At 49.9% G+C, this 24,790-nt stretch overlaps 1 protein-coding gene across 10 annotated transcripts in view; it reads right to left on the reverse strand.

The window, feature by feature from the left end:
- Nucleotides 1-24,790, reverse strand: part of AGPAT3 (1-acylglycerol-3-phosphate O-acyltransferase 3) — an 88,161-nt gene that overhangs the window by 18,850 nt on the left and 44,521 nt on the right. The window contains exon 1 of one of the 10 annotated variants that reach the window (XM_066259260.1): nucleotides 22,930-23,054. The exons of 6 other annotated variants lie outside the window; for them this stretch is intronic. The gene's annotated coding sequence lies outside the window, so the exon portion shown is untranslated. Of the gene's footprint in view, nucleotides 1-1,049; nucleotides 1,199-11,429; nucleotides 11,451-18,334; nucleotides 18,689-22,929; nucleotides 23,055-24,790 lie in introns of those variants that run through there. 3 more of the 10 variants (XM_066259258.1, XM_066259264.1, XM_066259257.1) reach the window with 3 other exon arrangements.

Below are 24,790 nucleotides of genomic sequence, written 5' to 3' on the forward strand. Positions count from 1 at the left end.
GATGGAGAGAAGGAAATATTCATTTGTTGTTCCACTTCTACATTCACTGGTTGTTTCCCATGTGTGCCCTGACTCGGGATTGAACTTGCCACCCAGGCGTTTCAGCACAATGCTCTAACCCAGTTAGTTTCCAACCTTTTTATACTTGGGGACTGGTGAAAATAGAAGAATTATTTTGGGGACTGCTAAGACAGAAATCATGCTGAGCATAAGCTAATTTGACTAAGATTATTGGGTCTATAATCTTCATACAACATCAGGGTGGTTAAATCTTTTGCAGACCAGCATGAAATTTCTGGCAAACTGGTCCGCAGATCTGCAGTTGAAAAACAATGCTCTAACCAACTGAACTAACCCACCAGGGCCTCAATGTTGTTTCTAAAAATCCCTCAACGTGGCCATGTGTACTTCAGCTCATTTATTACTGTATAGGAACCCAGTATGGGAATGTACCACAGTGGATCCCAGGTCTCCCAGGACAGTGGGCTGTTTCTGATCTCTGCTGTGACAGAGTGCTGCTGGGGCACTCTGTGAACAATGCGAGAACAGTTCACAGACCGGAATCATGGGGGACACACTGTGCACATCTGAACTTTTCTAGACGATGCTAAACTGTTTCCAAGGAGACTTTACCAACATTAATTTCCACCAACAGCAGATGAGACTCCATAGATCACACTTAACTTTAGTTTAATCTCGTGTAAGATGGTATAACATAGTTCTACTAATTTGTATTTTCCTGATGATTATGATGTCATAATTCTACTATTGTAGGTTGTCAGGCTCTAACCTCCCTGTGTTACATATGGGGAAACTGAGGACCAGAGGCTTTAGGGCCTGCAGCTCAAGATAGGTGAGCCCACAGTGAGCCCTTGGCCACAAGCTGCTCCTGATTTGTGCATCTGAGGCATGAAGGCAAGGGTTCCCTGGAGAAAAGGCCTAGACCCAGCTCTTCACCTTCCCCAGCACCCTGATTACATAAGACAACCTAACCTGGGTGGGTAAGCCCCCTATGCCTGGGTCTCAGGGGACACTGCTGCTTCTTTTACCTGGAGATAGGAGCCAGGTCAGGACCTGGAAGGCAGGACTGTTGGTTTCCATGGCGCCTTCTCATTTATGCTCAGACGCTGTCGCTGAGACAGCGAGAAAACCTGAGCCTGCTTCTAAGCCCCTTCAGCAGATAATAGGTTTAGATTGTTCCAGGAGCCTGACATCAGCACAACTGGTCCAGGGGCTGAGGTGGCTGCCTTCTGGGTTTTGTGTCCCCTGTACAAGTTGTTCAATCCCCACCTTCTCAGGGCAGAGGACAAGCTGCATGCTCACCCTCCCTGAACGGAGATATAGGGTGGTGTCATGCCCTCGGGGACAGGCTGCTGGCAGCTGAGAGAGAGAGTGAACCAGATATTTTGGCAAGGCTGTGATAAAAATAGTTCCAGAGCAGTTAAGCCTCACAGAGCAGCAACTCAGCCTCACAGGGAACCCCAGTACCCCCACCACCATAGAGCATGGCGCCAAGAAGCTGGAGAAAGTTCTAGTGGGACAACACGAAAGACTGAGAACCAGAACCAGATACTCCTTCTGGCTCAAGCGCCCCTGAGAAGTGGGACCCTTGTGGTTCTGTCACTCAACTGCTCCTGCCCAAGGCTGGGTACTGAAGGGGAGAGCTGGGAGCCAAAAGTACCATGGCCTAGCTCACCACCATCAGGAGAGGGGCCTGGCCCACTGGCAGAGCTCTCTCCAGGCCCCTCTCACACCTGACTCTGGCACCTATTAAGGGTAAACTGTGTCCCCTAAAGAAATACACTGGGGTCCTAACCCCAGGACCTCAGAATGTGCTGTATGTGGAAATATGGTCTTTACAAAGGTAACCAAGTTAAATAAGGTTACCAGTATGGGCCCTAATCCCATATGATGGTGTCCTGATGAGAAGAGGAGACTGGGACACAGGCACACACATAGGGTGACCACGTGAGGGCAAAGGGAGAAAACAGTGTCTACAGGCCAAGAAGAGAGGCCTCAGGTGGAACCAGTCCTGTGACACCTAGATATCAAACTCTAGTCTCCAGACTGTGAGGGGACAAATTTCTGTTGCTTAAGTCCCCCAGTTTGTGGTACTGTCACAGCAGCCCCAGCAAATAAATACGCTTCTTACAAACATTCAGGCCTTTCCCCAGACTCCATAATTCCAACAGTGCGCAGGTTTCTTCCCATGTTCTGCTGTATAAACTTGGCCCTGCTGCCCAGGTGGCCCAGAGCCCGCCCGTGCACGCTGGCCAGCTTCACCATGCACAAGCTGGACCTGTCCCCTGCCTCAAAGTTCATCACCAGATGTCCATGGGGCCCACACCGCTGGCCTGACCTTCAGCTATCTCCCCCGAGGATCTTTGTGGAAAGCCCATCTTTTCTTTTTCTTTCTTTTTTTTTTTTTTTTGTATTTTTCTGAAGTTGGAAACGGGGAGGCAGTCAGACAGACTCCTACATGCACTCAACCAAGATCCACCCGGCATGCCCACCAGGGGGTGATGCTCTGCCCATCTGGGGCATCGCTCTGTGGCAATCAGAGTCATTCTAGCACCTGAGGCAGAGGCCACAGAGCCATCCTCAGCGCCTGGGCCAACTTTGCTCCAATGGAGCCTTGGCTCGGGAGGGGAAGAGAGAGACAGGGAGGAAGGAGAGGGGGAGGGATGGAGAAGCAGATGGGCGCTTCTCCTGTGTGCCCTGGCCGGGAATCAAACCCAGGACTCCTGCACGCCAGGCCGACACTCTACCACTAAGCCAACCGGCCAGGGCCCCATCTTTTCAACAAAGCCTTCCCACAGAAACAGAAATGGAAGTCACAAATTTCACTCCCCTCCAAACTATCCAGAGTGGTGGCCATGTGTCTCCATGTCTTCATTCTCTGCAGAGAAGTTAATGGCTTTCTCTGCATGTGGAGGACAACTCTCTCATTTACAAATGAGGTCAATGTCAGTCCTTCCATCTAGGTGCCATTCATGCCTCTGCCGATGATGTCTCAATCATACTGCTGGGGGAGCAGAGGGGACCTGACGCTGCACCACCACCTACAATATCAAGGCTGCCCCCTCCCACCATACATCTTGCTCTGCCTTGGAGCAGGAGTTGCCTAGTGTCAAGGTCCACCACTTTAGATGGCCTGATGCTCTAGTTCCTGAACTCCAGGGAAATAACCACTCAGGGACCAATTACCCCTTCTGAGCTGTGCTCAAAGCACCACAGCCTCATCTTGTCCTGTCTGAGTGGTCTTTCCAAGAGCAAGTCTAAGCTTGAGCAGACAGTGGTTGGTGAAGGCAGAAGACATTGAAATATACCAAAGCTCATTGTTTTGTTTGTTTGTTTGTTTTTACAGAGACAGAGAGTCAGAGAGAGGGATAGACAGGGACAGACAGACAGGAACAGAGAGATGAGAAGCATCAATCATTAGTTTTTCGTTGGGCATTGCAACCTTAGTTGTTCATTGATTGCTCTCTCATATGTGCCTTGACCACAGGCCTTCAGCAGACCAAGTAACCCCTTGCTTGAGCCAGCGGCCTTGGGTCCAAGCTGGTGAGCTTTGCTCAAACCAGATGAGCCCGCGCTCAAGCTGACAACCTCGGAGTCTCGAACCTGGGTCCTCGGCATCCCAGTCTGACACCCTATCCACTGCATCACTGCCTGGTCAGGCAAAGCTCATTGTTTTTGATGTTCTAGATAGAAGGACTGAATTATGGGATGAAAAGAACTCTGAGTTACATGTGGATTTCAATAATCCAAATTCAAAGTCCAAATGAAGGAGAACCAAGAAATGGTTGTTACCTTCCCCTTCCCTCTTTCCTTCTTCCCTTCCTCTATTACCACCCATCCCCCATCTTCCTATCTATCTACCATCCCTCAACCCATTCATACATCCAATCATCCACCCCCCATGTGCCCACCCACCCACCTATCCATCCATCCACTTTTCCATCCAACCCACTCACCCACCCACCTATCCATCCACCCATTCATCCACCACCCATCCACCCACCCATCTAACAATTACCCATCCACCCATCTATTTATCCACCCATCTATCCATCTGCACATCTAACCACCTACCCATCCACCAATCTATCCACCACCCATTTATCTACCCACCTATTTAACAACCTACCTATCCACCCATCTATTCACCCACCTATCCAGCACCCACCCATCTACCCATCCATGCACCTATCCATCCACCACCTATCTACCTACCCATTCACCAATCTATTCAACTAGCCATCTACCCATCCATCCACCCACCTATCCATTCACTCACCCACCATCCATCCATCCCATATGTGAGTGCCTATATGTGCAGTGTGCAGAGCAGACCTGATCTTCTATGAGGCAGCAGGACAGAAAGACTGTGCGTGCTAGCTGGCTGAACAGAGGGAGCCTGGAGTGAGCCCTAGGTTTTTCATTTGTGTGTAGATAGTTCTGTTCTTTCCAAGTCAGGATACACCAGAGGAGAAACTCTACATACAGAACTGACTATTGGAAACAAAGGGCAGTAGTGATATAACATTATCTCAGATATTCTAAAAGTACCTTAAAATAATTTAAGTATCAACGTTAACTCTTCAGAACAAGGCAAGAATCAGGAATAAAGCCTCAAAACTTCCAAAACAGTCAGCCTAGGTATTATGGAAGTAAACACTTGACTCACAGGACTCTAGCTCCTCGCTCGGTTCTTCCTTACTCTTGCTTGGACGTGTGTGACTGGGGGTCTCCCCGCCTGCAGCCTATAGAAAGCACCAGTTTATAAAAGAGGGGAAGGTGGACACTGGAGGCAGGCATCCTGCTGACAGTGGCACAAAGGGGCAGAGATAAGCTGGCAACTTCAGACAGCACCACCTCCGAGGGTATCCAGTGCTGGGAAGCAAGTTTGCAAACCCAAAGGCCCCTCGATGATATCACGAATGAGAACATAATACAGCAACTGTGGTCCACCCTGACCTTGCCGAAATATGAGAGGAAGGGCTGTATAACATTCACCATGTTATTTAAGGTCTCCATGTATTTTTTAAGAGTCCAACTAAAATTTTAGATTAGATGAATACAATCATATTTTTGAGGTTTAAAGGGCCTAGCTTCAGTTCCTGGGTAAACTCATGGGGACCACTTTATCTTTCAATAAGGCTGAAAAATATGACATATTTCTTTGCTAATAACCATCTGCTGCCAGTCCACCCTTACCAGCATTTGGGATCAGCAAGTAGTCTAAAAAACAGAAAGGATAAATAAAAACATCACGAAGTACAGATAGCAAGTTTGGATTCTTAGACCCAGGAGAATTCAATGTAACCAAAATGCTACTATAAACAATAAACAACGACAGTAATATTGAAATCAATGATGCAGAAATGAACATGCAGAAATCAACATTCTAATAATGTACAGTTACTAGTTCTAACTGAACTAGAAGGAACTAAGACAATAGAGCTTATTTCTTTTTGACTTGACAATTCCAGGTCACTGGGCCTAGAAGGTCATTTGGGACACTGGAACCATCTAGGAAACCATGCACTGAAGACGGGAGCACCCGCCAGCCTGGGAACTCTGCCACATGTGGACACTTGGGGCCCAGGCTGCTGGGACTCCCCTGTCTTCAGTGCATGGCTTCCTAGGTGTCTCCGCTGTCCCTCTTCAGCAGGCAGGAAAGGGGGAAACCGGAAGTTAGGACAAGGGATTTCCTCTAAAGCAGGTGGAGTGCAGGCTCAGAGTTCAAGCACTTAGTGATCAGGAAGATGAGGACACATGGCCCTGTCGTGTTCAGGCAGCCACCAGAGTGTGGCCCTGTGAGCACACCTCCACACGAACACATGTAAACAGAAGGCATAGTGGAGGAGACAGTGTGTGCATTTGTAATAAAAGGATAGAATACTTAATCCCAAACTTCAGAACTAAACAAAGCTGTGCAAAGAAACCTTAGAACATCCTGAAAGATATAAAAGCAGAACTAAGCAAATGGAAAAATACTGTGCAAACAGGTGGCAACAACTGCCCACCCATTTCTTACAAATGCCCTTGGCAAAGCATGGAGTTGCTCCGGCCCCTGGCTTGGCTTCGGGGCTCATCCCATAAATGCAATACAGTGGCAATAACATCCTAGACTCCAGAGCTTGGCCCTTCAGAGGCCTTGAAGCTTCCCCATACCCCTGGGCACCAAGTGAGGAAGCTCGGGTTCACCTGCCCAACAATGGGCCCACATGGAGCAGAAATGGACCCACAGCCCTAGCTAGGCTGCCAGCTGACTACAGCCACGTGAAGGACTACAAGTGCGACCAGTAGAAGAACCACCCTGCTGAGGCCAGGACTGTAAGCCGATAAAACAGCAGTTGCTTTAAGTTGCTACATTTTGAGATGGCTTATTAGTAGTAATACACAAATAATACACAAACTATACTCTCTAAGTTAGTTAATAAATGTAATTGAACCCTAATTAAAAGACTAACAGTCCCTGCTCTTCACCCCTAGAACTTGTCATGCAGATCCTACAGTTCATATCGGAAAACAAACAGGAAAGAAAAGTCAAGAAAACCATGAAAAAGAACCATACAAAAGATCACAACATCCCATGAAGCCTCAATAACTAGAGTATGGTCCTGGCATATGAACAGATATGCGGACGAGAGTCCGTGTGGAGTCCCTGGGCACCTGCAGCAGGAGTGGCCCTGCAGTTTGGTTGGAGGCTTGGAATCTGTGTGAACTGCACATAGCGACAGGCAAAGGAACAACATGTCCCCCCCACACACACACATTCACTGTTTACTGTATTTCAACTTGGACAAATTTGTATTTCTATTGTATTTAGATACTGTTACAATAAATAGAATATAAAATTAACTTAAAACCATTACTGGAGCCCTGGCCAATTGGCTCAGCGGTAGAGCGTCAGCCTGGCATGCAGGAGTCCCGGTTTCGATTCCCGGCCAGGGCACACAGGAGAAGTGCCCATCTGCTTCTCCACCCCTCCCCCTCTCCTTCCTCTCTGTCTCTCTCTTCCCCTCCCGCAGCCAAGGCTCCATTGGAGCAAAGTTGGCTCAGGCGCTGAGGATGGCTCTATGGCCTCTGCCTCAGGTGCTAGAATGGCTCTGGTTGCGACAGAGCAACTACCCAGATGGGCAGAGCATCGCCCCCTGGTGGGCATGCCAGATGGATCCCGGTTGGGCACATGCGGAAGTCATGCCTCTGACTCTGACTGACTGCCTCCACTTCAGAAAAATACAAAAAAAAACCCAAAACCCATTACTGGGCTATGGGAACCTTTTAGCATTATACATTTTTTTCTCTGCCAATGAATAATGAAAGTACAATTAAATGTCACACCAAAGCCACCCCTCCTGGCCTCCTTAACAGAATCCTGCTTCTGTATCCGAGTCACTGCTGGTTCTTCCCACCCCACTCCTATGGAGATAGTCTGGCAAGTGTAGGGATTCACATCTTTGGACCCCAGGAGGCAAGCCCTAGCCCCTGATCTCAGCCATAATGAGAATACCACTCTGTCTACAAGATACTGACTCAGAGAGACACGTGGCCCAGTTCCAGGCAATGGGACATCAAGGAGAAGTTTGTGGGGGCTTCCAGGAAAGTTTGTCTGCTTTCCTGAGAGCTGAGACCATGCCAGTAGCTGTCACTTCAACAAGCAGAGAAGACAAAAGTCAAAGTCTTTAAACCACCATTGCTGTTACTTGCAGCCCAAATCCCCTGTGTGCACCACCAGGGCTGTTACTGTTATCTTCATATTTGTGACTCATAACAAAGTCTGCTGAATGGATAACTCTCATAGTCACTACATGTACATTTGTAACAAACAGCAGCATAACTCCTTAACCTCGTACCACTCACATGTCACTAGGAGCCGCCTCAGTGAAAGTTTCCTGTAAAGAACAATATTACCAGAGAGCCCATATAGCACTTGACCCAACTAGCTCATGTGAGAACCTCAAAGTCCTGTCAAATGTGCGGCAGGCCAGTCTGCTGGGCAGGAGCTGGCCAAGGTTAGAAGGATAAAGTGCCTTTGGCCCCAGTAAGCAGAAAATTGCTGATACTTCTGCCTGACCAGGCGGTGGCGCAGTGGATAGAGCATTGGACTGGGATGCAGAGGACCCAGGTTCAAGACCCCGAGGTCGCCAGATTGAGCGTGGGCTCATCTGGTTTGAGCAAAAAGCCCACCAGCTTGAACCCAAGGTCTGCTGAAGGCCCGCGATCAAGGCACATATGAGAAAGCAATCAATGAAAAACTAAGGTGTTGCAACACGCAATGAAAAACTAATGATTGATGTTTCTCATCTCTCTCCGTTCCTGTCTGTCTGTCCCTGTCTATCCCTCTCTCTCTCTGGGAAAAAAAAAGAAAAAATTGCTGATACTTCTCCCTGGAGACATGTGGGCACCATTCCATGTAATAGAAGGCCAACACACAACTTTGGGTGCCTGGGAGCCATGCAGAGCCAGCACCATCCTGAGCATGGGGTGCTGGAGAAGCCACATAGACCAAATCCCATCAGGCCACCTCCAGAAGGAGGCGAGGCCCTCCCCAGCTGCTCTCTGAGGGAAAATTGGGGCCAAGGGTCAATGACAAGACTGTAAAGTGCTGTCATTTCCCTAAGAGTTAGCTCTTGGCTCTGTTTCTACTGTGAGAATTGTGAAATCCTGGTGGGAGGATGCAAGGCTTGCTCTAATCTGTGGGCAGTGGGGGCATGGGGCAGAACCCTGGGGATATAGAAGCCACGTGCCACCAGGTGAGAAGGCAGCTGGTAAAGCACCTCTAGGGACCCCTCATACCATACCTACCCCAACTCTCCAAGCCCCAGAATTGTCTTTTCTAAGTTATTCTGATGGTTTTACTAGCTTGAGTAGTGGTGATGTTTGCGGTGTGGGAGGGGGAGGAGGAGGTGGGAGGGATGTGAAAAGCTCCTGCAACCTGATGACTGCACAATAGATCTGTGACAAGTCTCTGGGCCTACAGGACACTGCAGGCACTGTTCCCCCAAGGAGGCTGGCAGTGCCAGAGTGCAGGAGTGCTTTCCAATGGGGCAGATTGTGGGACCACGTCCATGCACGCACACACACACACACACTCGCACATGCACTCTCACATTGCATATACATGCACACATGCTCGCACATGAACTCAGATATGTACATATACACACACATATGCACACATGCACATACACACAAAACAAAGCTAAGTTGACTTAGACCTAAAAAACTACCCACTATAATAACATTTTACTTTCTGAAAAATAGATGGTAGTTTGCTCTATGATTATCAATCAATTGGTGGCTGACAGACTTCTCTGCGTGTACAATATATTTCACAAGTTTACAAGTTACATAGGAGTCCTGGTTTCCTCTTGGTAATGCAGACAGCCTGTCACTCCCACCCTTACAACAAGAATAAAGCCAGACCCACTGCAAGTTCATGGCTTTCCCTGGTCCCATCAGAGACCTGAGGTCACAGGACAAAGAGCTAACAGGAAATTGGGGACAAGATGGGAGCCTGCAAAAGCGGGACTGAGCCCTTAGGCACCTGAGGCAATTGAGATGCTGCTAAGAGAATTTTGGCTGGAACAGCTGAGACCAGGTGGAGGCCACGGGGCTGGGAGAATGTGAGGTCCCAGCACTGTGGGTGGAGTTCTCACCCTCCTGCAGCCTTTTCCTTTATGACCTCCCTCCAGGGAGAGCCCTGGGAAAGCCTCTCCTGCACAAACTCAAGGGTGTTTTTCCATAATGAGAACACAAGCCTTAAAGAATGAATAAAGCCACTTACAAAGATAAAATGTATTGTCAAATTTGTCATTAAAGAGGTAACAGCATTCACAAATCTAAAAAATATTTTTTAAAAGTTAGAGATTCGACCTGTGGTGGCACAGTGGATAAAGCGTTGACCTGGAATGCTGAGGTCGCCGGTTCAAAACCCTGGGCTTGCCTGGTCAAGGCACATATGGGAGTTGATGCTTCCTGCTCCTCCCTTCTCCCTGTCTCTCTCTGTCTCTGTCTCTCTCTCTCTCTCCTGTCTAAAATGAATAAATAAAGTCTTTAAAAAAAAAGTTAGAGATTCAAAATGAAATAAACTAACTAGGTTTCAAATACACACCCTCAGCCCCCCCTCACAGCTGCTGTGGGAGAGCCCTCACCTGTCACTTCACGGTCCCACCACAGCCCCTGACCTAGACTCATTTAGAAAAGGACCACCTTATCCCAAGGCATGGAAAGAGGGTCACCTGTTACTTAGCAGTCTTTCTTATTTGAGCTTCGTGTGAATATAAACTCAGAACATTTCTGATACACAAATGTTTTGAAGTATAGTATCCAAAAACATTAATTAGATCCAAGAAATACAATGTTAAGTAGAGAGTGAAGTAATGATTGTCATCAGTGTACACAGTGCACCCACTTTGTTTGGCATGGTGGCAGTTAACAAGTGCACATGGTGCCACCCACCCAGCAACCAGCACTGTGGCATGACCCAGGACCTGGGAGCAAGACCCTGCCCTCTTCCTCACTTCCTGTCGATACCCTCCCCATGCTAGAAAATGGAAAAGGTCAGGGTGTGAGGTGCTAGACATGAACAGATCAAGGTCACAGCACACCACACCTGAACCCCAAACCCAAGGCTGGACCTGCTCTATGCTATGCTAATCTGTTCCCACTTTGTCATTAGGGTTGTGTCTTCAAAGACATACAGCACAACCTATAATGTCTACTTTAAACTGAGGTCGTAAGCATTGATGAGACAGAGGCAACAAGGAGCCCCCGCCCCCTGTTCTTGCTCTGATACCAGGGAGGGGACTGGACCTCACGGAGATGCTGGGTGGGGTAGCACATGCCTGAGGTCAGGAGTGGTCTCTGCTCCTCTTCTTGCCGGGTCTCATGATGACAGCTCTGTCTCTGAGGTCAGTTTGTCCAGGAAAACTAGGAACTAACGGGGTCAGGTGAGATGGGGGTAGTCCCATCTCTGCTCATCCTGAGCAGCCCTCACACACTGCTTTGAAGGTAAGGCGTGACTTATAAATAGACATGAATTCATCCCTTTCTTCTGCTACTTTCCCCAATTCTCCAAACAATACACCAGACCCCTTTGGTTCTCCAGTTTATCCCTAACAGGCTGCTCTGGTCCATGGTGGTGGAGGTGCCCATTCCCCAGCTGTTTCCCTATGGAGACCTTGAAATGCTAGACGAGAAGGCATCAAAGAGGTGCCCTGGTGCCCCAGAAGGAATAGGTCTATCTGCGACCCTTTCAGCGAGCCTGCTTAGGAAAGACAGCTGCTTTCCCAAAGGTAGCTGTGCCCCCAACTTTTCCCTAAAGTCAGAGAAAATCCATAGCAACCAAGCTGGCTCTTATCTTGCTCTTCCCCTACTCCATGACCCTGCAGGGTGGGCAGACCACAGTCTCTTACCTCCTGTCCTCACAGGACTCAGCCAGTGGGAGCAGGGACAGCCCAGGCCCACTCAGCAGAAACCTCTGGAGCATAAAAACATCCAGTAAAAATATCCGTGGAGAGCTGCAAGGGACCTCCCTGAGCCTGCATTTCTGAGCAGGTCCCAGGGGCACCTGGCCACAGGAGCCAACTGGGAACAGGATCTGCCAAGTGGGTGAAAGGTTAGTGCCTGGGGCATCTCCATGCTGCAAGCTTACTTTCAGACCTGGCACTGAAGTCAACAGAAGAACAGAATGAGAGTGGAAGGCTGCTAGATCGTGGGGAAGACAGGAAGCACGGGGTTCAAGCTCTGCATGGGCCCCTTCTCCAAGCAGCCTGGCCAGCCCCTCCCGGGGCATGTGAACACTGCCAGTTCACAAGGTGCTCCATCTCCAGGGGACAACAATCACACTGGGAAAGCTGTTACACAACACGACCAACACAGAAACCTTCGCTCTTGTTGCCCTCTCACACTTGGTCTTAAATAGAACTGTTCTCTAACCTCACCTTTACTAAATGTGGTGAATGAACTGTTACTGCTGCTCCACAAACACCGGCGCCTTCTAACAGTGGGACCACAGCCCTGCCCTTGTTCTACTCTTACTCTCCAAACAGCTCCTCTGTGAACCATGCCACCACACCGGGTTGGGGCAACCAGATGATAAAAAGTGAAGGCAGTGGGAGTGCTGGGCTAGGCTCAGGGACAGGAAGCCACCCTAGAGGACTTTAAACTCCAGGAGCCACATTGGGACTGGCCACTGCACGCATGGCCTCAGGGGTAGGAAAGGAAGGTCCCTAACCATCTCTGGGCATCCACCCTCCTGGGCTGGCTTCTCCTCAATTCTGAGCCATCAAGAGCAGTCCAGCAGGACTAATGAGAGAAGCTATTCATTATATTTCCCCTCTCCTCACTGGAAAGTGACCACAGAGCACTCTGAGTTGGGAAGCAAGTACTTTGTATCACACTAGAACTGACAAACACCCCAGGGAAGGGGGGATGTCTCCAGGAAGAACTGCAAAGTGTGACCCTGCCCTTCAGAGACAACTTGGACAGCTTCCTTGTCCCCACTACCTGGGATGGCGCCTGGCACTTTTGAGAAATTGTGGTGAATGAACAGTGAACAGATTCAGTCAACTAATATTCATTAAATACCAACAAATTCACAATGTGAGATCCTCACGGCTACGGCGGTGACCACATATGGCCCCGCTGGTTTTACCAAGGGAGGGTATGTGGTACCTGGCATCCCCTCACTGCAGCATTCCTTTCTATTTCTGCAGAGGAACTGGCCGAGGTCACCCTGGAGAAGCAGATGTCCGTGTCTCTCTGTAACAGCCACAATGTTGCCCAACACAGACTCTGCTTACCAAGGGCTAAGAACCAGCCTGAGCCTCATTGTCTCTGTCTTCAAAAACCAACCTACCCATGTGGCCCTCCTGGTCAAACTGGATTAACAGAGACTGCGTAAACTCATGGGTTCTGGAATTTTCCAGTTGCACTGTGAACTCAACTGGTATATGCCTTCATGATTCTGAAGATGTCTCAAGCGTCCTTAAATCCCACAAGTAACTTACTTCCCTAAGATCTAGTTCTACAAAAAAAGGGCGCGTTCACTTTTGCCAAGAACTGTGAAAAACAAGGTGAAATAACAGCCCTTAGGAGGTCACAACAAGCTCCACCACCCTCTATAGGCCATGTCCCTCAGCCCAGAGGTTCAGCATTAAGGACTCAATCCTTTAGAAACTAGGAAACAAGCAGGAAGATGAACACTTAAGTTGGTCGTTATGGATGCTACCAAAAAAACGGAGACACCAGGTTCAAGCCTGGTGAACCCATCAAACCTGCCTCTAGGTGTGTCTGTCCCTCAGAACCAAGCCGCCTAGATGAGCGAACACAGCACACACCGCACTGATGGCCATGCTTGGTTATAAAGCACACAATACCCGGGAAGGATGGAACCAAAACTCCATGGGCGAATCTCTGCTAACAAAATAATATGGACTTTTTCAATACTTAGTTCTGTTTTTCACATAAGTCATTTGGCATGGAAAAATTATTACTTATGTAATTATTTTAAGAAGTTATTAAAAACAAAAGGCATCCTTGAATTAAAACCAGCCCCAAAGAGTCATTCATGGTGGATAAAGATGGGAATATCCCAGCAACAACACTTTCAAGCTGTTTCTGAGTTCAGATGTGCAGGACTGCCCACAGGCCCGTGGGCAACAACAATGCATGTCCTATGCCAGCGACTCTGGCATAGTTTGTCGTGCAGGACAGCAACTGATACCAACTGCTGCTACTCTACAACTTTATCTTCTGATAAAATGGCTCTTTCTATTAGGCAAGCATTCTGCCACTGAGCAGTGTGACAAGTTCTGAGAAGTGACACCCCTATTGGGAGAGCATTCAAGGCCTGCCTGCAGGGGTGCGGGGGAGGAAGGAGGCAGAAGAGGAGATGTTTAAAGGCACCGGAACACAACCATGAGGTGGATTATCGGTACCACCAATTTTAGGAATTTCTTAGATCAAATGAAACTAAAACCTTAAGAACTTGCTGAGTCCAGGCCCTGGCTGGTTGGCTCAGCGCTGGAGCGTCGGTCTGGCGTGCGGGGGACCCGGGTTCGATTCCCGGCCAGGGCACATAGGAGAAGCACCCATTTGCTTCTCCACACCCCCCTCCTTCCTCTCTGTCTCTCTCTTCCCCTCCCGCAGCCAAGGCTCCATTGGAGCAAAGATGGCCCGGGCGCTGGGGATGGCTCCTTGGCCTCTGCCCCGGGCGCTGGAGTGGCTCTGGTCGCGGCAGAGCGACGCCCCGGAGGGGCAGAGCATCGCCCCCTGGTGGGCAGAGCGTCGCCCCGGTGGGCGTGCCGGGTGGATCCCGGTCGGGCACATGCGGGAGTCTGTCTGACTGTCTCTCCCGGTTTCCAGCTTCAGAAAAAAAAAATTTTTTTTTTTAAAAAAAAGAAAAAAAAAGAACTTGCTGAGTCCAGAAGTGCATTCAATTAGATGGTCAACAGAGGCACTGCCAGAGTCCATCAGTTCTTGGGAGACCAGCACACAACTTTCGCTGTGCAAATAAATCTTTCAAAAACACAAGACAGCTTTCACCTAAAAAAAATGCCACCAGCCCTGGCTAGTTGGCTCAGTGGTAGAGCGTTGGGTGGCATGTGGATGTCCCGAGTTCGATTCCAGGTCAAGGCACACAGGAGAAGCACCCAATCTGTTTCTCCACCCCTGCCCCTCTCCTTCTTCTCTGTTTCTTCCCCTCTCGCAGCCAAGGCTCCACTGGAGCAAAGTTGGCCCGGGCACTGAGGATGGCTCTATGGCCTCTGCCTCAGGAACTTGAATGGCTCCAGTTGCAAAGGAGCAACGGCCCAGATGGGCAGAGCATCGCCCCCTGGTGGGCATGCTGGGTGGATCCCAGTTGGGCACATGCGGGGGAGTCTCTCTCTCTCTCCCTCTCTGCTTCTCACTTAAGAAAAATATATTTTTTTAAAAATTCCACCAATGCAGGGGATAGAGTGTTGACCTGGAACACTGAGGTCACTGGTTTGAAGACCTGGGCTTGCCTGGTCAAGGCACATATGGAAGTTGATGCTTTCTGCTCCTCCCCCTTCTCTCGCTCTCTCTCTCCCCTCTCTAAAAGAAAAATAAAGTCTTTAAAAACCTTTTTTTTTTTTTTTGGATTTTTCTGAAGCTGGAAACGGGGAGAGACAGTCAGACAGACTCCCGCATGAGCCCGACCGGGATCCACCCGGCACGCCCACCAGGGGCGATGCTCTGCCCACCAGGGGGCGATGCTCTGCCCCTCCGGGGCAGAGGCCAAGGAGCCATCCCCAGCGCCTGGGCCATCTTTGCTCTAATGGAGCCTCGGCTGCGGGAGGGGAAGAGAGAGACAGAGAGGAAGGAGAGGGGGAGGGGTGGAGAAGCAGATGGGCTCTTCTCCTGTGTGCCCTGGCCGGGAATCGAACCCGGGACTTCTGCACGCCAGGCCGACGCTCTACCACTGAGCCAACCGGCCAGGGCCTAAAAACCTTTTTTTAATGTCACCAATTTAGGAATAGCTTTGCAACATTAAAAATTTTTAATTGCTTTTAATTTTTAATTCCTTCTAATTGGCATAGAAACTCCACATTCTCCCTCTTACAGTTGGCACTGCTGTTGGAAAGTCGTAACCAAGGAGGACCGCTGTGGCCATGTTGCCTGAAACGCCCTGCACTCTGTCCAGCCCCCTGGGGAAAATGCATCCAAAATTATCACTCTGTCTAAGCTAGGCTTTCCTCTCTCCCACATAACTGCCTCACTGCCGTTAGACTGATTTCTCTAAATTGTGACATACACACCAGTAACAGGTCTACTGACTGAGCCAAGATAATAATAATGCATTCCTACTCAGGGTGTCCTCTGTGCCTCGCCACCTGTCAGCAGCAGGATGAGGCAGCCATAGGGGGAGTGACAGGGCTCTGGGGTCAGGGGTCTGAGTGACAGGGCCAGGAAGCATGTGGGTTGGCAGGTGACACTAACCTTGCTGTTACTCAACAACTTAAGGAATCATGCTTTTATAGCACAGCCCAGTGTACATCCCATAATAAGTCTTGTTACAGAGCCACCTCTGAAAGCAGTGACTGGTGACATTGCCAAATAAAATGTGACCTGCAAGAGATGCTGGATGCATGGCTGGGGGCTTGAACCAACATTTTCTTACATGTCGTAAGTGGTCCTGGAATCTTACAACAAATCTGAAGCAAGGCTTAGTGAAAAAAAAGCATCGCTCTGTCCCTGGCCAGAAGTGGCAACTGCAGAGGACTCCAGGGGAGGGGTTGAGCCCCCACACTCCTCACTGGCTGGACAGAGGCTCTGTGCAGTGCCTCCTGAGACACTGAAGCTTCCGTCAGACTTCCCCTCAGAGAGCCCCTCTCCATGCCCAGCCCCCTGCTAGTGATGGTTCACACAGGCAGAAGAAACCTCATGCAGAGTCCTCACCGCACAGATGCGGACAGGGCAGGCCACTGGGTGCTGTGCTGTCAGCAAGTGGCAGGGGCACAGCTGCAGTCATCCGGGAACCACCCGGGGAAGCTGCCCCCGGAGGACTCTCTTTGCACTGTCCCCATTAGTGGGAGCCAAGCACCCCAATGGAGTCCACAAGCTTTTCCTTAAAATGCTTACACTTTTACAAAGTTGCTGGGTGCACATCAGTCCCTTTGTAGGTCCAGCTGACTTTGATCAGTATTACCATGCCCCTTTGGGACCAGCAGGCCAGCAGCCCAGAGAACCTATAAGCTGCTCTGCCTCTCCCTGTCTCAACTGGCCACTGATAACAGGGAATGTCCTGGAATGAGCCCTTGCTGCTTACACACCTGCCTCCGGCCCCAGGTGCCCGAGGACAGCACTGTGCAAGAGTCTATTTGTGGGTGCTGGTGTCGCACACCTATGCCAATGATCCTTCTCTCTCAAAAGTGCCCTGAAGTTTACAATAAAGGGCTGCTCCTCCTATTGGGGCCTGAGGACCTCCTTAATAACAACTGCCCCCCACCTTACACTCAAAGAGGTTCAGACCCCTTTAATAACGTCCATGTTCTCCCCTCACCTAGACTAATTCCTTTCCTAAATCTCACATTTCCCTGCTTGTCCTTTGTTTCTGTGAAATTCTTTGTATAGTATATTATACAAAGGTTGAGAACCGCTGATCTAGTGTATCATTTTATCATAAGTGTATCATTTTATCATATAGTATATCATTTTATTGTAAGATTTATGATTATGTAAATATCTCTGGGGCATAAATTCGTGCTAAGAAGTAAATGACTACAGAGTTCAGGAGGAACAGGGCCCTGAGACAAGAAAGGGCTGCCAAGGCCTGGGGGGGGCACAGGGGCCTGGAGCCAGTGAGCGAGTGCTGCCCCAGCCAATGGCCTTGCTGCCTGCAGCACCCTCTGCGTCACCAGAAATGGAAGAAGCATTAATAGGATCTACAGAAGAGAAAGCCTCCAGCCCAGAGGGTAGAATTCCCACCCTGACCAAGTACGTAGGGGAAACAAAATAAGCCGGAAGAGAACCTCTGGAGAGCTGCTGTCTCTTCACAGCAAACTCCCCATTCTCCAGCTTTCACCAAGAAAGTTAGCCTAGACCTGGAGTATGGGGTTTCCCCCTGGCCACCCCAACAATGGCCACCATCAGGTGGGTGCCAGCTCTGTGGTACCATGAGTATCTGCCCTTGTATAGAGGTTGTCACATCCAGAGACAGAGCCAACATCCCATTTTACAGACAGAAACTGAGGGCCCAGAGCCTGCTGGAGCTGAGCCGCTGGACCCCCAGGCCAGTGTGGCCCACAACACTCCACCAATTTCCTGCACACATTCACAGCAATAGCGGGTACGCACTCTGGTCACAACTGCTATAAAGGTCACCAGTGACTTCCCATAAACCATCTTATCACCTATAGATACAATAGGGTAGCATCCATTTGATGGGAGCTGCCTATTGTCATCCATTGACAGCCTTCAGCTGGACCCACTCTGGGCAGATGTGAGCTGACAGGTGAGAAGAGTGGGGAGTGCTCAGTGCAAGGCTTTCCCTCCGACACTCACCCAGCACCTACTTGTGTGCTGTGTGCACCAGGGCAGAAAGCCACTGAACCTTCTTCAGGAATGTTCCTAACAAAAAAGCATTTATCAAAGGGTAAGATAATGCCCCAAGGGCCCTTATGAGGTAAAGACCACATAAGCTGAGCTCTGGAAGTAACTGGCTTCCCCATCTGCCAAGAAATCCCCATCCCAGGGACAGAGAGTTTGTGGACCTACAGTGACAGAGGGGGACAAACCACAGCACTGGGACCCCCTCCCCCAGGATGGCCCAGACCCAGGCTCCAGCCAAGCTCACCAGTACAAGTAATAGGCCAAAGCCACAGCCACCAGGGCGGCACAAACCCCCGAGAACAGGCAGGTCGAGTAGCTGGCCAGCATCTTCACAGCCTTTGAGCCGTGTGCTTCTGAGAGTTGGTGAGAAGGAGACTGACGATGTGAGCAGGTGTCACCTTTGGCCGGTGGATAAGGAGAGGGATTATAACCAGGCCTACACTTCCCACAATGGATGTGTCTTGGCTGCTAAGAGTATCCGCTCAGCATGAAGAGAAGGACACACACTTCTGGGGTGCTGCCTCCTGACCCAGTAGCACCCTACAAGTCTCAGAGCCCAACTCGAATGAAAACAGGACCCTGAAGCAGCACGTCAGCATGGCCTCTCCTGGGCCCGCTGCAGAGGCTGCTGGCACTAGCTAATCCAATAAGCGGCTTTCGGCAGGAGCTGCTATAAACAGGTGGCATCACGGGGCTTGCACAGGATGCGGGTCAGTGGGCCCCACCCAAGCACCTGCCCCTGGAGTTGGGGCCCTGAAGCCGATGGAAAAGCTGAGAGCACAACAACCCTAGAGCACACATCAGGTGATATAGTGATGTGGACTCCAGGATCAGCCTCGGGCTGAAAAAATTCCTGAAAGGTCTCCAAGCGATTGACAGACATCCTCTCTTTGGGGTAATGCCCCAAGCCATTGGTTACCCACCCAGACCAGGGCTCCTGAGCTCCCCACTGGAGGCCATATGTAATACCCAGTCCCAACTCCAGACCGTTGTAGAATGACTGCTCTGGGCACTGCCCTATGGAGAACTCTGGGAAGAGTCACACCTCTTATTCCCTGGAAAACTGCTAAATAGACTAGATGATGAGTGAACAGCAGGCATGGGAGGGTCTGTTGTCATACACGTCCCCCCAGTCTGAGACTCCAAATCTGCATGAAGAAACTGAGATGAGATAAAGCAAGGGTCGGGAACTTATGGCTCACGAGCCAAATGTGGCTCTTTTGATGGCTGCATCTGGCTCGCAGACAAATCTTTAATAAAAAAAATAATGTTAAAAATATAAAACATTCTCATGTATTACAATCCATTCATTTCCTACCGCTCATGTTCATGGTTGCAGGTGGCTGGAGCCAATCACAGCTGTCCTCCAGGACAACACCAAATTTTTACTGGATAACACGTAAGGTACACGGGTCACTGTATGGCTCTCACGGAATTACATTTTAAAATATGTGGCGTTCATGGCTCTCTCAGCCAAAAAGGTTCCCGACTCCTGAGATAAAGTGATACAGAGACAGTAAGGTCACACCTCAAAATCTGCCCCCTGCACAGAAGGCCCCAACAGACACATGAGAAACAGGAAGGGAGAGATTTTATTGCAAGAACACCTCAAGGGTTCTCTGCCAATGCAGCTTCCTTCAGGGTTATCATACTACCCTGGGGTAACAGAAACGTCATAGCTTTGTGCATCCTCCCTGGCACAGGACACAAAAGATCCATCTCCAAACAGGTGACAGCCCCACTGCTGCTGTGCTGCCTGGCCAAGGCCTATTCCAATTCCTGTACTCCTGGGAGGGCCCCATCGCTGGGAAAGCCTGCCCCTGCCCCTGCCCCTGTGCTCCACAGGGGTCTGCAGTGTGACCTGGACGTTGACCCTGGAGCTCTGGACAGTGACTGTAAGGTCCTATTAGAGGCATCTGTCTGTGATTTACATGCTGGCCTGTGGCCCAAAAAGCCATCAGGGGGTAAGGCAAGTCATCACGCCTCCAGTTAGTCCACCAGGAAGGGGCTTTTACCTGAGCAGCATCTTGCTGGCTAAGGCTTTCCAATTCCTTAAACACAAAGCACCAGAAGAACTGCTGACCTGGGAGGACCAGCTACTAAATAGCTGTGCACACTTGGACGGTCCTCAGCATCTGAGAGCCTGAGAAACAAGCCATTCTCCCTGCCAGCCTTCCAGGACTCTGCCTTTCCAATAAATAATGAAAAGAAACCCCCTCTCTCAGAGAGCTGCTTGGTGATCTATTAATATGTCTGCATAGCCACCACCCTAAGTTGGCAGATGCAGCCTAAAGGTCCCTGGAGGCCCCTCGGTGCATCCGAGCCTTGAGGACACTGGCCCTTGAGGTTGTAAAGCCCATCGCCGACCACAGCGGTCTCTCTCTCTCAGCTCTCCATGAAGGGTGGCAGGTGTACTTGATTTGAGTTGCAGCACTTGGGCTCAACCTTTGCCCTGAGGCCAGTTCTTGTTTAGAAAGGTATTTGTTAGGACTTTCTGGGAACCAGGGTGGCCCTGCCCTCCTCCAGAAAGGCTTTCTGTCTTGTTGGTACTTCAAGTTGCCAACACCTCCACTCCATGATGCAGCCAGAGAGATTTGTCTAGAATATAAATCAGGTCTTGACCCAGCCCCCAGATGCCACTGCCAGACCCCCAGAAGTCACCTTCTGAACTGCTGGCTTTTGAGATACTCACCACATCCTGAACTGGTTTCCAGCCTCCTGCCAAGTCCGCAGGGTGAGAGCCAGGCTAGTCCCTCAGTGGGTGAGTGGGTGGGCAGCTTGTGGGGTTTCTGCACATCCCAGACAACCACAGACTCCTCCGAGTCCTCAGCCTCCAGATGGCACCCGTAGGGGCTCCTCTGGGCCTGTCGTCACCACCTAGCCTCATGGCACCTGCTACCATGCTGGTTTCTCTTTTGTTCTCACTGGACTCTAGGCCCCTGGGGAGCAGGGATGGGGGCCTGTGCACAGAGCTCCCTGGTGTGCGGGAGTGAGAGGACAGAGGAACACTCAGGCTACACCTGAGTCGCTCCATTTCCTGTCCTTCCCAGTTTTCCATGCTGAGTGCACAGCGAGCCCAAGGAAGGGGGTTCCCTAGCAAAAGTGGCCCTGGCTCTCACTCTCACTTTGGACTGTGGACCTCAGCATACCACAGAAGTGCCTTCTCTCCTGGAGACATTGTAGGAGGCAACTATGGTCGCTCTGGAGAGAGGGCGCACGGCACCACCTTGGGTACAGACTGGACCGAAATCCTAGCACCCGCTCCCACTTCCAAGCTGAGCCTCAGTTACTGTAAAGTGGGAATAATCACTCTACCCATGTCAATGGGTGGCAGTGATGTTAGGGGATTTGTCCAGGGAAAGCACCTGAAAAAAATGCCTGGTGTGGTAAATGCCCAAAGTGGTCAGCTCTTGTGACGACATCATCATGGTTCCCAAACCATGCCCATGGAGGGGACCAACTGGAAAAGGTGGAAAGAAACACCAAAGATTTCTCTCTAGGCTGGAGCAGATCTGAAACTAAACCTCAAACCTGTTTTTGGTTCTATTAACAGTAAGAAATGCTGAGATAGTTCTCACTTTTTACTATGCTCTTTGCATTATTTGTGTAAAACACACCAAATCTATTATGTTTAGAATCTTGGTTTTATTTATTTTGAAATAAAGGTTGGCATAGGAATTTTGTGAAAATCGCCATCCAATAGTTTTTTTTGCTGAAAAATGGAGACTCCCCATAGGGTTGTGAGTGCACGTGTCCAGCTGGCTGGCCCATGCTCAGGACCCACCATGGGTGGAGGGTTGAGGGGGCGGTCTCATCCTCCTCGGAGGGACCCACATGTGTAACACCACGCCTGCATCGGGTTCCTGTTTGGTTTCTTCATTCTCCAGTCTCTTACTTAAGGTTAAAGAGAACAAAGCCAATTTGAAAGTATTACACAAGAAAATGTCACAGGAACATCATATATGTAGATTACTCCCATGGACCTAATAATTACTGATTTATTTGTATACTAAATATGAAAAGGGAATAGCAGGAGTGAGTTGACAGAATCTCCTGGTGCTTTCCTCAGAACAGCAACATTAAAGTTATATTCTAGAAACTTAAAGCTTTTCTTCAGACTCATTAAGTTTCACATGAAACTCCCACATTCCCTTTCTTACACAACAGAGAGAACACAAGGTGTAATTAATTATTCCTGCTTAACTAGTATAATTATTGCAACCATCAGACATGAGGACAGATGAATGATAAATACTCAGTTGCATTATTATGTAGTTTCTAAAAGAAGCTCTCTTTGTTATCCCCCGGACACCTCCTCGTCCAGAGCAGGACCCCACAGTCAGCCAGGGTCCAAAGGCGGCCTGGTGCAGCCTCTACAGTATCTGCTTGTGGGAGTGCCACAAGCTCACCTCAAAACAAGGGGCCAGCCATGAAGCTCAACACCACAAGAGGGCAGGCAGGAGGAGGTGCTTGAGCTGGGGAGAAAAAAGCTGTGCCTATGGGCCACCCACTGGGCCTGCAGGGCCACCAGGGACCCATGGCAGTACCTGTCGGAGCTGCACAACAAGCTGTGTGTCTCTCCAGCTTCCAGAACAAACATGCAAACCCATCTATGTGCCTCCAGGGGATGGGCAGGTATGGACACGAGACAGCCCTGTCCACACCTGCTGTCGGACCTGAGTGCCAGATCCTCTGCCCCTTCTGATGGCCATCTCCCTTCCCTGATCTGCTCTCTCTGCTCACCTTCAGTCTAGCTGTGAGCAGGTCAGAGCTCTCCCTGCTCCCCTGCCTAACCCTGGCCTCACACAGAAGCTATGATCTCCTTTCTGCCAGCCTTACCTCCAGGTCCCGGCCTTCCAGGGTGGAGTTCATCTGGAAACATCCCAGAACCGGGTGCTGACTGCCTCTCTGAGTTAACTGCGAGGGCTTGTTAACACTGAGGTCTTCAAGGGCAGAGTCAACATGGAAACTAAGAACCACACAAATGAGCCATGCCAAGCCACACTGTGACAGATCAGGGAGGCTGTGCCAGACACACAGGTGAGATGTCAGGTAGGCCATACCAAGGTCATGCTAAGTGACAGGTAATAAACACAAGCTATTCATTTAATTATCACAACAGCCCTGCTCTCTTGGTATCACTACCAACTCCAGATAAATGCTGCACAGGATCACCAAATAACTGGCCAACCCAAGATTAGAAACCAGGCTTGGCAGATGCTGGCCTCAGACTGTATCACTGGCCCCAGTGCAGCCAGTTCAACCAAGACCCTCCTCCCCCGCAGAATGACTCATAGCTTAATCTGTCACCAGCAGTCCCCAGGGGCCAGGGCATCCTGGAGTTTGTCCCCACTTCTCCATGCCTTAGACTTATTAACTCACAGTTAATCACCTTCTTTCCCGCAGTTTCCCCAAAGGCATGGTGTCTATTTCTGACATCCTGGGCCTCAAGAAAATGGGTTCTGCCTCATCCCACAGAACAGCAGTGACAAGGCACTGGGCTTCCAAGAAGGAAACAAGCTATGGAAGTTATTACTCTGCTTTATGTCCCTGGCTTTCCGCACTTGCTGAACATATGTGTGCCAGCTCCCCCTCACACAGCCCTACCACATTTATTAGGTTAATGAGATGCTATCTGCCCACTGGGAACACACCATCTTACCAGCCTGTTTATCCAGACTGAGCTCAGCATTAGAAGCAGGGAGAACCTCAGGATGCCAGCAACACATAGCAGGACCATCAAGAAGGAGAAAAGTTGCAGAAATGCACTTACTTAACCCCCCCCCCCAGGCCCCTGAGGTCTCACTGGGCTCCTTGCTGCAGATAGCGTCCCACCTCACACCTTATTCTCATGCCCAGGGCGTCGTTTCCACTGACCGCTGGGACAGGAGCTCTTGGTGCTTCCCAGTGGCCTTTGGAAAGGTTATGAGTCCCTTGAGCTCTCTCCTCTGGTCCCAGGAAGAAGCAGGAGGGACACTCTGCAGTCTGAGCATGTCCTAGAGACGCATTCTCCACCTGCTCATGTCCATGCTGTTTGGTGGACACAACTGAGGGCTGTATCCCCTTTGGCTGGGACCCCTTGGACACAAAACAGAGGCATCCACAGGAGGCAACTTTCCACACCTACAGGCAGGTAGTTTTGTATTCCACTCCTCACCCAATCTGCCCTTCCACAGCTTTAAAAACACAAACAAATAAGTAAATAACAAAAGTAAAGTGCCCCATGTGGAAAGGCTCCTTGCTTTGACCCACTGCACAAATGAGACATGGTAGCAGAAGCTCCAGGAGCAAAGCGGGTGCTTGCAGGGACTAGCTGATATAATGTCCTTCCAAACTACACTAGGAGAACACAGGTTACTATGCGAACCAAACACAAGTAAACAGCCCAAGGGATGAGCCCAGGAAGACCAGTGGCCAACTCTCAAGTGCTTTGAAGTGTGGTCAGGAACTGTGTACCAGACTCTGTCTATGTGGCTTGTAGTTATTCTGTGGTGTTTATATAGGCCGCTGGGATGAGCAGGCACAGGTGTGAATGGCAACAGGTGTCCTGGGGTGATGCTGCTGCAAAGGTTAGGAGGGCTCACCTGTTAAGGGTGGCCTAAGAGGTGACGGCTCTACTCTAAGCCTGCAAAGCTTCCGGAGGACACATGAGAGGGTTCTCTGGCCCTCAGAAAGGTCAGATAATGTGAATACATTGCAT

This window comes from Saccopteryx bilineata, chromosome 2 (assembly GCF_036850765.1).
Source record: "Saccopteryx bilineata isolate mSacBil1 chromosome 2, mSacBil1_pri_phased_curated, whole genome shotgun sequence".
NCBI lineage: Eukaryota > Metazoa > Chordata > Mammalia > Chiroptera > Emballonuridae > Saccopteryx > Saccopteryx bilineata.